Source organism: Phyllobates terribilis, unplaced genomic scaffold (assembly GCF_046119375.1).
Source record: "Phyllobates terribilis strain yellow unplaced genomic scaffold, ASM4611937v1 Scaffold_5__5_contigs__length_657084704, whole genome shotgun sequence".
NCBI lineage: Eukaryota > Metazoa > Chordata > Amphibia > Anura > Dendrobatidae > Phyllobates > Phyllobates terribilis.
In genome coordinates, this window is record NW_027362765.1 from 103354867 (window position 1) to 103365647 (window position 10781).

The 10781-nt window shown below is 37.3% G+C and overlaps 1 protein-coding gene across 2 annotated transcripts in view; it reads right to left on the reverse strand.

Moving 5' to 3' along the window:
* The window catches only part of EYA2 (EYA transcriptional coactivator and phosphatase 2), a 169000-nt gene extending 158664 nt beyond the window's left edge, over nt 1–10336 (reverse strand). The window contains exon 1 of one of the 2 annotated variants that reach the window (XM_073682688.1): nt 9982–10336. The gene's annotated coding sequence lies outside the window, so the exon portion shown is untranslated. The remainder of the gene's footprint in view (nt 1–9981) is intronic. The other variant, XM_073682689.1, reaches the window with a different exon arrangement.
* Between the last annotated feature and the right edge of the window lie 445 nt (nt 10337–10781).

The following is a 10781-nucleotide window of genomic DNA, read 5'->3' on the forward strand; positions in this document are numbered from 1 at the left end:
ACGTTGCATGATTTTATGTATATGTACAATATATATATATATTTATATATCAAGAGAGAATATATACATATATGTGTATGTATATATATATATGTATATATATATATATATATATATATATATATATATAAAAGAGAGAGATTACTTATCAGTCTACAGTGCTATAATATGTATCTAAAAACTTGGTGAAAATGGTTAATTCTACAGAACACCAATATTACGGTTAAATCTACAGAATAAAATGGGTAATTTTACAGAGCACCAATATTGTGTCAGTATTTCTCCTTCTGGTATGGATATACTAATACAATCCAATAGAGGCTTTTTTCTGTCATTGATGGTTGATTTTACTATATTATTGCTGTATCTTTTTTAGAACTCTTTGCATTCCTAGTACTAGTTTGCTAATCCACTCATATTACTATTATAGACAACATTAAGAGAACAAGGACCATTGTCCTAGCCTCCCTTTCCTTTTTATTAATGCTTTCCTTCTCTGTATAATAAACCTTTATGTCATGTAAATGTATTATTCTATTCTATGGGTTTATAGACCCAACATTTTGCTCAGACTTTTGCTTGTATCTAAGGTACATATAAAAAAAAACAATTCCTTAAAAAAAAAAAGAGATTTTTTCCAAAATTACTTAGATTAAGCCTGTACGGCCAGAGCAGACTCTGATTCCTGTGTCACAGGTCTAAAGATGGGGGTCATTAATTCCGAGTCTCTGAGATTGTGGGGATTGACAATAGCTTTTATTAATTGTAATCTAAATAATATAAAGTGGGTTACAGTCCAAAAAAAAAATGGACGCACACGAAAAAGAGAGAAAATGTCATTAGTCTTATTCTCATGCTTCATTTTCTGATCTCTATATTGGGCTCAAAGTATGTAGAGTTTCCCCTTGTTATAAGCTCACATATACCATTTATATACCGGTAATACGAAATTCACATGTAAGGTGACACCTCCTAAAAAATTACTTCTTTTTCAAATCAAGTCAATGGGACTCGTATTTATGTCACTAAGTACCATACATTCAGCGCATATGTCTGGAGCATTTCCCAAGCTATCCAAGGAAAAATGTGAGATGTGAACTTAATACAATTATAATGAAGAGGGATCTAAATAAATAAAAAAGCAAAAGTTTTAAAAGTTTGATAAAACTATCACTGATTCTGTGGGATGCGCTCCATCCTACTAGATGGATATAGATTTGATTCTTTAGTGTATGAATGTATGGAATGGATAAAAGACAATCACCATAAGGGACCCTGCGAAAGAGAGTATGAGAAATCGTTTTATCCAGAATACTCGGACATTTTTTTTCTAATTTTCATCCGTGTGCCCATTTTTTTACATCTGTGTGCCGTCCGTATGACATCCATGTGCCAAGAAGATAATTTGTTCATCTGAATAGCACTTAAAAAACACGTTTCCATTCCTAATACATGACATTCTGGAAATGAATTGCAGATATTATTTAACTTATGTTTCACCAATCACTTTTTTTTTTTTACTCCTTTAGTTAAAAATTCTTGCTTTAGCTCATTTTGTCAGGATTTTTTTTTATTAAAAAATATATATATATATATATTTTTTTTTATTTACTCACGTTACAGAATAACACATTGGAAAACGGCAAAAAAAAAGGAAAAATTTAATAAATATTTTTTTACTTAATGTAAAAATAAAGAGATTCATTAACAAAGATTTTAAAAATATATATATTTATCACTTTCTTGTTACTTTTTACAGTACTGTGCACCTGCTAAGAGCTAGCCCATGTGAGATGCTGATGTACAACGCATAACCTTGCTGAAGGTCACTGGAAGCTGACACTGGTCCCGGGCGCAGGGCCACAGGTAGGGGGTACAGAAAGGCATCCTGAAATGTTTTGTAAGGGAGGTAAAATCTCTGCTGGAATGAATCCAAATGAATACAGTGGTCCATTAAGGAGGTAACGTTACAACACGACTACAAGTCCGCGCAAGGACTGAGAGCTCCCAGCTCCGCGCAGCAATGGGAGGAATGCACATTACTCGCCGCAGTGCCGCTTTGTTAACCCAGTAAACCCCACATCCAAATGTCATGCTGGATAGAAATGTGCCGGCCAGCTGTTCTAACAGCGAGAAAACACTTTGCATGATGAGAGAATGAACGCTGTATAAACTCTTCACTGGATGTTATATAAACAGCAGGTGGGATTATTGCAGTAAATGGGCTCGCTCTAATGAAGTCCAGGATTTCTTCTTCTCCTCTGGAGTTGTCTTACAGACGGATACAAGGGGGAAGGTTTTGCCTTAATGACAATTTTTGATTAACTGCTCCAATTACCCCCTTTTTTTTACATTCTGCATTTATGAAAAAAGAAAAACTCGGAAGCAGAAAAAATTCCACTTGAATCAAAGTACAAAGTCATCAGCTCTTAAGGGACATTGCAATGCGTCTGACTGGTGTATAGAAAACTCCCAGGTCCACATAATCACTACTTTACGTCACCGATCTCCCGTAGCGAGAACATACTGATATCTTTCACACATATCTCATAGCAAATCAAGGCTATGGATGGCGGGTTACAAATCTTTAAAGGATCGGTTCGCAGTGGACATATACACCCTAAATTGCAAAAAACTATATTTGGCGGCACATTTATAGACAAAATAGGGAAGACATAGTAAAAAAAAAGAATAAAAAAAAAAGGTTCCTTTCCTACCTTTTGTCAGGTTTGCATGTTTTTTTTCTTGGACGTGCATGGGGGTCCCCAATAAGAGCATGAAAAATGTATACTTTTTTTTCATCATTATTCTTAATGGTAGACGTATTGAAACATATAGCAGTACACTTTAAGATATGTAAAACCTACTATTAAAAGCTAGCTGATAATGCATGTAGACATAGATGGTATGTGCATCAATATTCAGGCAGCCATAGTTTGACAAATTGGCACACACTAGCATACGTTTTTGACGAATAAGTTGAAGCATAAGGCCACGGCCCCACTATCAGTATTTGGTCAGTATTCAGTCAGTATTTTTTCTCAGGAGTGGGAGCCAAAACCAGGTGAGGATCAATCAGAGAAAAGGTATAATAGAAACAAGTCACCAATTCTGCATTTATCATCCACTCCGGGTTTTGGCTTACACTCCAGAGAAAAAATACTGACCAGACACAGATAGTGGGGCCGTGGCCTAAGAAGTCTTTCCAGCCATTGCACAGAATTGCTTTCACCCTAAGGCCATGGCCCAACTATCAGTATTTGGTCAGTATTCGGTCAGTATTTTTTCTGAGGAGTGGGAGCCAAAACCAGGAGTGGGTGATAAATGCAGAATTGGTGACTTGTTTCTATTATACCTTTTCTCTGATTGTCCCACTCCTGGTTTTGTCTCCCACTCCTGGGAAAAGATACTGACCGAATACTGACCAAATACTGATAGTGGAGCTGTGGCCTTAGGGTTCGTTCCATCGACCGTATTTCCGGTCCGAGTGCTGTCCATAAAAAAAAAAAAGGACCGCACTCGGACTGTTGCAGTGTAGATGAGCGTTTTTTTCTCACTGACCAAATCTGTGTCTGAAAAAATATTCACACCATGCACTAGTTTCTTCTGTAAATCGGATGAGACTCATCCATTCAAGTCTATGGGTGCGCCCCTCCAAAAAAAATTGGGTGCTGTACTGAACCACAGTATAGCATCCATTTTTTACAAATACATTGAAATTCTGTAACATAGGAAACTGTAAATGGTCTTGTAAATGATTAATAGCGGCTGGTGTAAAAAAATAGACTGCATACGGATGACAGTAAGAAAAAAAAATCACCTGAGTCTGAGTTTTCTACGTGATTTTTTATCCTTTAGGCCTAATAATGTCTATTGCTTCTAGTCCCGATTTTTTTTTGGATTCTGACAATATTTTCTGCATCAGTATATGGAAAACCCTTCAATATACAGCCATCCATTAATTTAATTTATTCCATTGTGATCTGCTAACAAATTAAAGTCTATGCCGTCGCCCCTTATAGAGTCTCAAATATATGAAAACATTGATCAGGTGGGTTGGATCTTTCCTATTTCAATCCTATTCTTTCAACTGGAGATCAGCGGCATAAAAACCATACCTGGCACCCACTTACCTGATCAAATGATAGAGCATATGCTGTGTTTTTAGGCGTTTCGATTGTCTTATCTATATTTATGTACATTACTCTGCCTAAATTGTGCTCATACAGAGTTGATCTCAACATTGGAGGATCTGTAGGTTCCTCTTTGTTGTTCCTCAAGCTGTCAATACTGTGTACTATCTAGCCCTGTACAAGCAAGTGAGTGCAAACCAACACACCTTCACATGTATTATTATTAGAGGGGTCTTCCTGCCCAGAATAATGACAGAAATATCTTGTACAGCACATGCCACTCTGCCCATGAGAGGGAACCTCACTTATCCGCTTAACCATGATAATATAAGTTTATTAGGATATCCATTCTACTGAAACGTCCCGACTGTGTTTTATGGGTTCCTCTAGAGAAAACGACATTGAGTCGGCTGGCAGCTACGGCGGTTGAATTAGTGGGAAAGATCATTGTAAAAATAATAGAATTTAGGAATCTGGTACCACAAAATAGGAGTTCTCGGTCACCAAACATTATTTATAGATTGATATAAACTTGTCGTCCAACATTCTTAAATGAGTGGGTTGGGAATTCATCGTCTTGTTGTCAGATTGAGATTTTTTTTTTCTTCTGATTGTCTGTGAACGAGGTATTATGCGATATAAGGAGCAGACCACTATTTTTGCCTATGTATTAAAGAGCCTTCCACCCAAGCTCTCTCATATGTAACTTTCGTGACCAGCGACGGTTTGGATGCCTGGTGCTCGGCAGCCTTACACATGAAATTCAAGAATTGCTGCAAAATAAGCAGAGATGTCAATCAGCCACCTTTACCCATAATACTCTGCTCTGCTCCTTCATGAGAACCAGGACATGACTGACAGCCTTCTTCTAAGAACTTGAGGTTAACCATGTGTCCACCAGAGTAGAGTGAATACAGCTTCTTGTATATTGTATATGCAAGGGAGGGGGTGGAACTGGCAAATACGCCGCATAGACCTCTGCTCCACTTCACGACCACTGATCAAGTAATACCCAAGGGGGGGAATTATGTGCTGATTAATATTAAATGCTACGTCTTACTTGTGCCAAGCAATGACAGTTTTCCGTTAATAATTTATCTAAATGAAAAGCATATTCTGTTACATTATCACCTCGACTATGATAGGCCTTAAAAAACAAAAGCACAAAATAATAATTGTGATGAGTGTACACTCAGGATGCAATCTTAGATAGCTACATGCTTCCAAAATCAGCCTAGTAGTCTACATCTCTCCAAGGCGTTGTTAGTACACACACAATTAAATGCCTTGACTAGAACGTTATATAGCTGCAAGCTAAAAAAAATCTCAGTAAACAACAGCCTGAACCAGAAAAACACGGCAGCTCTTAGGTTAAGTCTCCCACAACTTCCAAAAATTCCTAATTAATAACACTCACGGATTTTTCTCCTTCCTTCAAAAGTGTCTCAGGATACACCACAATTATAGGGTGCTTACAAGAAGGATGGGGAAGATAAAGTGTTCTAAAGCAAATATTAATAAATATGAAATATATTTGTCAATTTACAGATATTTATGCTCTGTCGTTATTACACATTTTCAGAAAAAGAGAAACATCAAACGGAGTAAATGTGTATCCAATCTAAGTGTCATATTCAGAAAAAGCGAAACATCAAACCAAATAAATATATATCCAATATAGGTAATTCCAGCTTCCATATCTTTGGTGAAACACAAGGGATAGAGCGGAGCAACCTAAAGAACAAAAAACACAAGGGACAGAGCGGAGCAACCCAAAGATCAAAAAACAAAAGGGACAGAGCGGAGCAACCCAAAGAACAAAAAACACAAGGGACAGAGCGGAGCAACCCAAAGAACAAAAAACACAAGGGACAGAGCGGAGCAACCCAAAGAACAAAAAACACAAGGGACAGAGAAGAGAAATCCAAAGAACAAAAAACACAAGGGACAGAGAAGAGAAATCCAAAGAACAAAAAGCACAAGGGACAGAGAAGAGAAATCCAAAGAACAAAAAGCACAAGGGACAGAGAAGAGAAATCCAAAGAACAAAAAGCACAAGGGACAGAGAAGAGAAATCCAAAGAACAAAAAACACAAGGGACAGAGAAGAGAAATCCAAAGAACAAAAAGCACAAGGGACAGAGAAGAGAAATACAAAGAACAAAAAACACAAGGGACAGAGAAGAGAAATCCAAAGAACAAAAAACACAAGCGACAGAGCAGAGAAACCCAAAGAACAAAAAACACAAGGCACAGAGCTGAGCAACCCAAAGAACAAAAAACACAAGGGACAGAGCGGAGCAACCCAAAAAACAAAAAACACAAGGGACAGAGAAGAGAAATCCAAAGAACAAAAAACACAAGGGACAGAGAAGAGAAATCCAAAGTACAAAAAACACAAGGGACAGAGCAGAGAAACCCAAAGAACAAAAAACACATGGCACATAGCAGAGCAACCCAATGAAAAAAACCCACAAGGGACAGAGAAGAGAAATCCAAAGAACAAAAAACACAAGGGACAGAGCAGAGCAGCCCAAAGAACAAAAACACAAGGGACAGAGCGGAGCAACCCAAAGACCAAAATACACAAGGAACAGAGCGGAGCAACCCAAAGAACAAAAAGCACAAGGGACAGAACGGAGCAACCCAAAGAACAAATTCATCTTATTATTGGTTTTCTTTTTGCAGATCATCTACCTTGAGGCTACGGTCACACTATCCGTATTTGGTCAGTAGTTTACATCAGTATTTGTAAGCCAAAACCAGGAGTGGGTCAAAAATGAAGAATTGGTGCATCTGTTTCTATTACACTTTTTCTCTAATTGTTCCTCACCAGGTTTTGGCTTACAAATACTGATGTAAAATATTGGCCAAATATTGATAGTGTGACAGTAGCCTCAAAGTAATTTTTATATACGGTACATTTTTTTATCATCTTAAAATTCAGAATTAATTATATGTCAAGAGACAGATTTTATCATTTGTACAAATAGATAACGTGAATTTTAGTATATTGGTTAACTTAAATTTCTATTATGCTAACGCAACTAAATGTATATAATGCAAATAAATCAAAATCTAACAACCCCCAAGTCTGTATCATCTTCGCTTCCAATGGAAGAAAATGACTGAGTATGGGTTTTTCGATTTTAATGTCGTCACCACTTTTGGGACACGGCATCAGGACATTGTCACCGCACTTATTTGTCACCAACATCTGAATAATACGGAGTGTTGTCTAAACACTATTAGAAGAGTTAAGATCTCTCAAATGAGTAGAGGACGTATTGTTCTGCGGATTTCACCACTACTGCAGGTTTCCTGCTAGCTGCACATCCAGCTCCAGCGGATAAACCCAGGGACAAAAGTGTTTGTGATAAGGATTCCATTCTGTCAACAGCGCACTATTTGCTAAATCCACAGGACGCTCCTGCGTTGGTTCAGCCATCCAGGCGTTTGTTTTACTAAATCCAGCGTTTTCCTCTTCTAACAAAGAAGTCATTCTAGCCGCATCCAGCGGTTCAATATTATGATAACACAAGTGTTTCTCCTTCTCATCACCGCTCATTACCTGCGCCAAGAGCCGCCGTATAAACAAGGTGAACACTTTTTTTTTGCACGATGTAATAAAAAAATAAATATTCCCTGGAGGAATGATCTCCAGAAAATAATAAAAATGGGGAGGGGGGCGTTTAAAGAAACGCCATCAAATTGTCATCAGATGGAAAGCCTCGAATAGAATTATCTCTTCGACTCTAATAAAGTATTCTGCGCCTTAGAACAGAGAAATCCCCCCCGCACGATTAATGAGAGCATCATTAGATTATACTTAATAACCCCTAGAGTAAAGTAATTAGAATATATTGTACTGCGCGGAAAACTGAATTCATTAATATGCATCTGCCGCTTCCATAAAGCAGCATTCGCAGGAAGGTGCATTACAGAAAAAGTATCAAACACAAATGGCAAGGACACAATAAATAAATAAGAAAAAAATAATAATGCATTTTTTGTAGACCCTTTATGACAAACTCATTAGTAAACTACTAAATTAATTTTGGAATTAACAATTTACCAGTCATGTAACCTTATAGCATATTATTTAAATATAGGTTTTTAATATTTAATTGCAAAAATTAATTCCCAGCCTAAACAATTTCTACGCAAATCTAATATAGTTAACAGAATTAAATGGAATCGAAGGATAGAAATTGATTTACGATTATTAAACTATTATTGAATCTATACACACAGTTTATAGAAAAATGTTTCCAAATCAAATGACATCTCATATATATATATTTTTTTAAAGGGACAATTAAGTAAAAATTTTTGGGGAGTTATCAGTAAAATAATAAGAAATTAGGAAATTGTTTCTTTGTTGTTGAGCTCATGTGACACCGAGCTCCGGGCTCTAAACTAATTATTATTATTTTTTTTTTTTGTGTGCACTTAAATGAGTTTTAACAGCTGAATTTAGTGCGAGGGGATATTGTAAAGTGAATGGATTTAGTATGAAATAAAGCAGTTCTGAAGGTGAAAGTCTAATAACTTCCTTATAAGACTTAGAACCTCCCTGTACAGTTCTGCCGCTGCCTATTGAACACCAGTAAATCACTTGGAGGAAAAGTCCTCGTGAACAGCTGGCAACCCATTCCTCATTTATTGCCTTTATGGACTTAAAACTTAACTTAAAAATGATTAAAAAGCTCTGTTCAAGATTAAAATGTAACCGACGGCTTTCCCCTGCGCGGGCTGACGAGCGTAAACCATTATTGAATTGTAAGGATTAATTGACCTTTAATGGAAATGATTAGTGCTCTCTCTGTGAATTAGTCCGCAGAGCTCTGCTATGGGTTATTTTATTAGGAGACTCTCTATAGATATAGTTATTAAATCCGTGACAGTCCTGCACACTGATCAAGGTGAGTGGTTTTTTTTTTTGCTTCTGTTATTTATGGTGTTTTTTTATTCTCGGTGGTAGAACTTTTTTTGTGGTCTGTTATGATATGAAGAGTTTAGCTTTCGTTTCGTATCTATAGATGGAAAGTTGAGTAAGAATATATACCACTAAGTCACCGGGTAGCAGGGTGGCTCAGTGGGTAAGACTGTTGCTTTGCAGCACGGTGTTCCTGGTTTCAAATCCCACCAAGGACAACATATACAAGGAGTTTTTGTTGGTATCAGATATACTGATAGGGATTTTAGATTGTGATGTTAATTAATGTCTGTAAAGAGCTACAGAATGATGGAAAATAAATACAAAAGATAAAATACGGAAAATAAAGAGAGTACGGAAAATAAATGCAAAATATAAAATACGGAAAATAAACGGAGTACGGAAAATAAAAGCAAAAGATAAAATACAGAAAATAAATGGAGTACGGAAAATAAATGCAAAAGATAAAAATTTGGAATTTAACAATAACCTGATGAGAATCTGACAGGTCTATAACAATTAAGTAAATGGGTCACCGGTATAAGGATTACTAAACGCTTCCAAGCTCATATAGGGAAATCATCAGTAGATAGAAAATTAATATAAGGTATCAACCACTGAGGACTCTCAAATTTTTACATTTTTCCAAGCTCATACAGATCTGATATATCCAGAAACTAATGTTATTTTGAGCTTCTTTATTGTGGTTGTCCTGAGGAAGAGGTCTGTTCGACCTAGAAACGCGTTGGCATAAAACTACAATCTATATCTATTCATCTAGATCTTTTGAATTCTTCACTATACGGGGACTTGTATCTTGTTTTACCATCTGCCCAATTTACTTTTCCTATTATAAAAAAAAACACATTTGCAAACTTTATGTAGGGGATGAACTGACGGCAGCACTTACCACTGTCCAGAAGAAGATGACCCTCGGGTTTCTCCTGCCAAAATAGTAGTGTCTTCTCGCCACACAGGGATGAGAAGGAAGAAGTCAGTAAAGATTGGAAGCAAATGGCTCAAAATTCAGGCTGAGACCGTGCAGACTCCTCAAAGTGAGCAGGGAAGGAGGGAGCCCTGGGCTCTTGGCTTTTCAAAGCGGCTTCCACTTCAGTGGTGAAGTTTCTTGAATGCCATCAGCTTGTAGATAGAAAACACAAGTGATCAGTGGGGCTGATCCTACTGTCCAGGTGCGGTACTGGTGACTGCCCTCTACATCTACAGGAGAGGGAGTAGTATGGACAGGCTGTGAGCACAGAGGGGAGGGTGTGTGTGGGAGAGACACAGGGAAGGGGTGGGTGGCTTCTATCCCAAAACACACAGGTCTCCAAACCCTTTTTGCTACACAGGAGGACACTAGGCTGGGGCAGAACATCAACACACATACTCCAAGTCCCTTTCTTATCAATACTAGCTTAACCACTTCTTTGCCACAATTACGTTATCCTTGGGAAAAAAAATCACATGGAAAGCAAAGTCGTAAAATCCCTGCAAAACTCCACAACACCAAGCGTTAGGAATTTACAAGCTACACCCTGGCGCCTTAACGTTATTCCGTTACGTGTTTTTTATTTTTAGGTCCATGCAAATGTTACCGGCAGTAAACAAGTTAAACACGAATCACTGGCATAAAGGGGGCGGCCGGAGTCAGTAAATGGGGTTACAGTTGGGATTCTTTTTGTGCATTTGTTGAATTTAATCCCAGTCTTT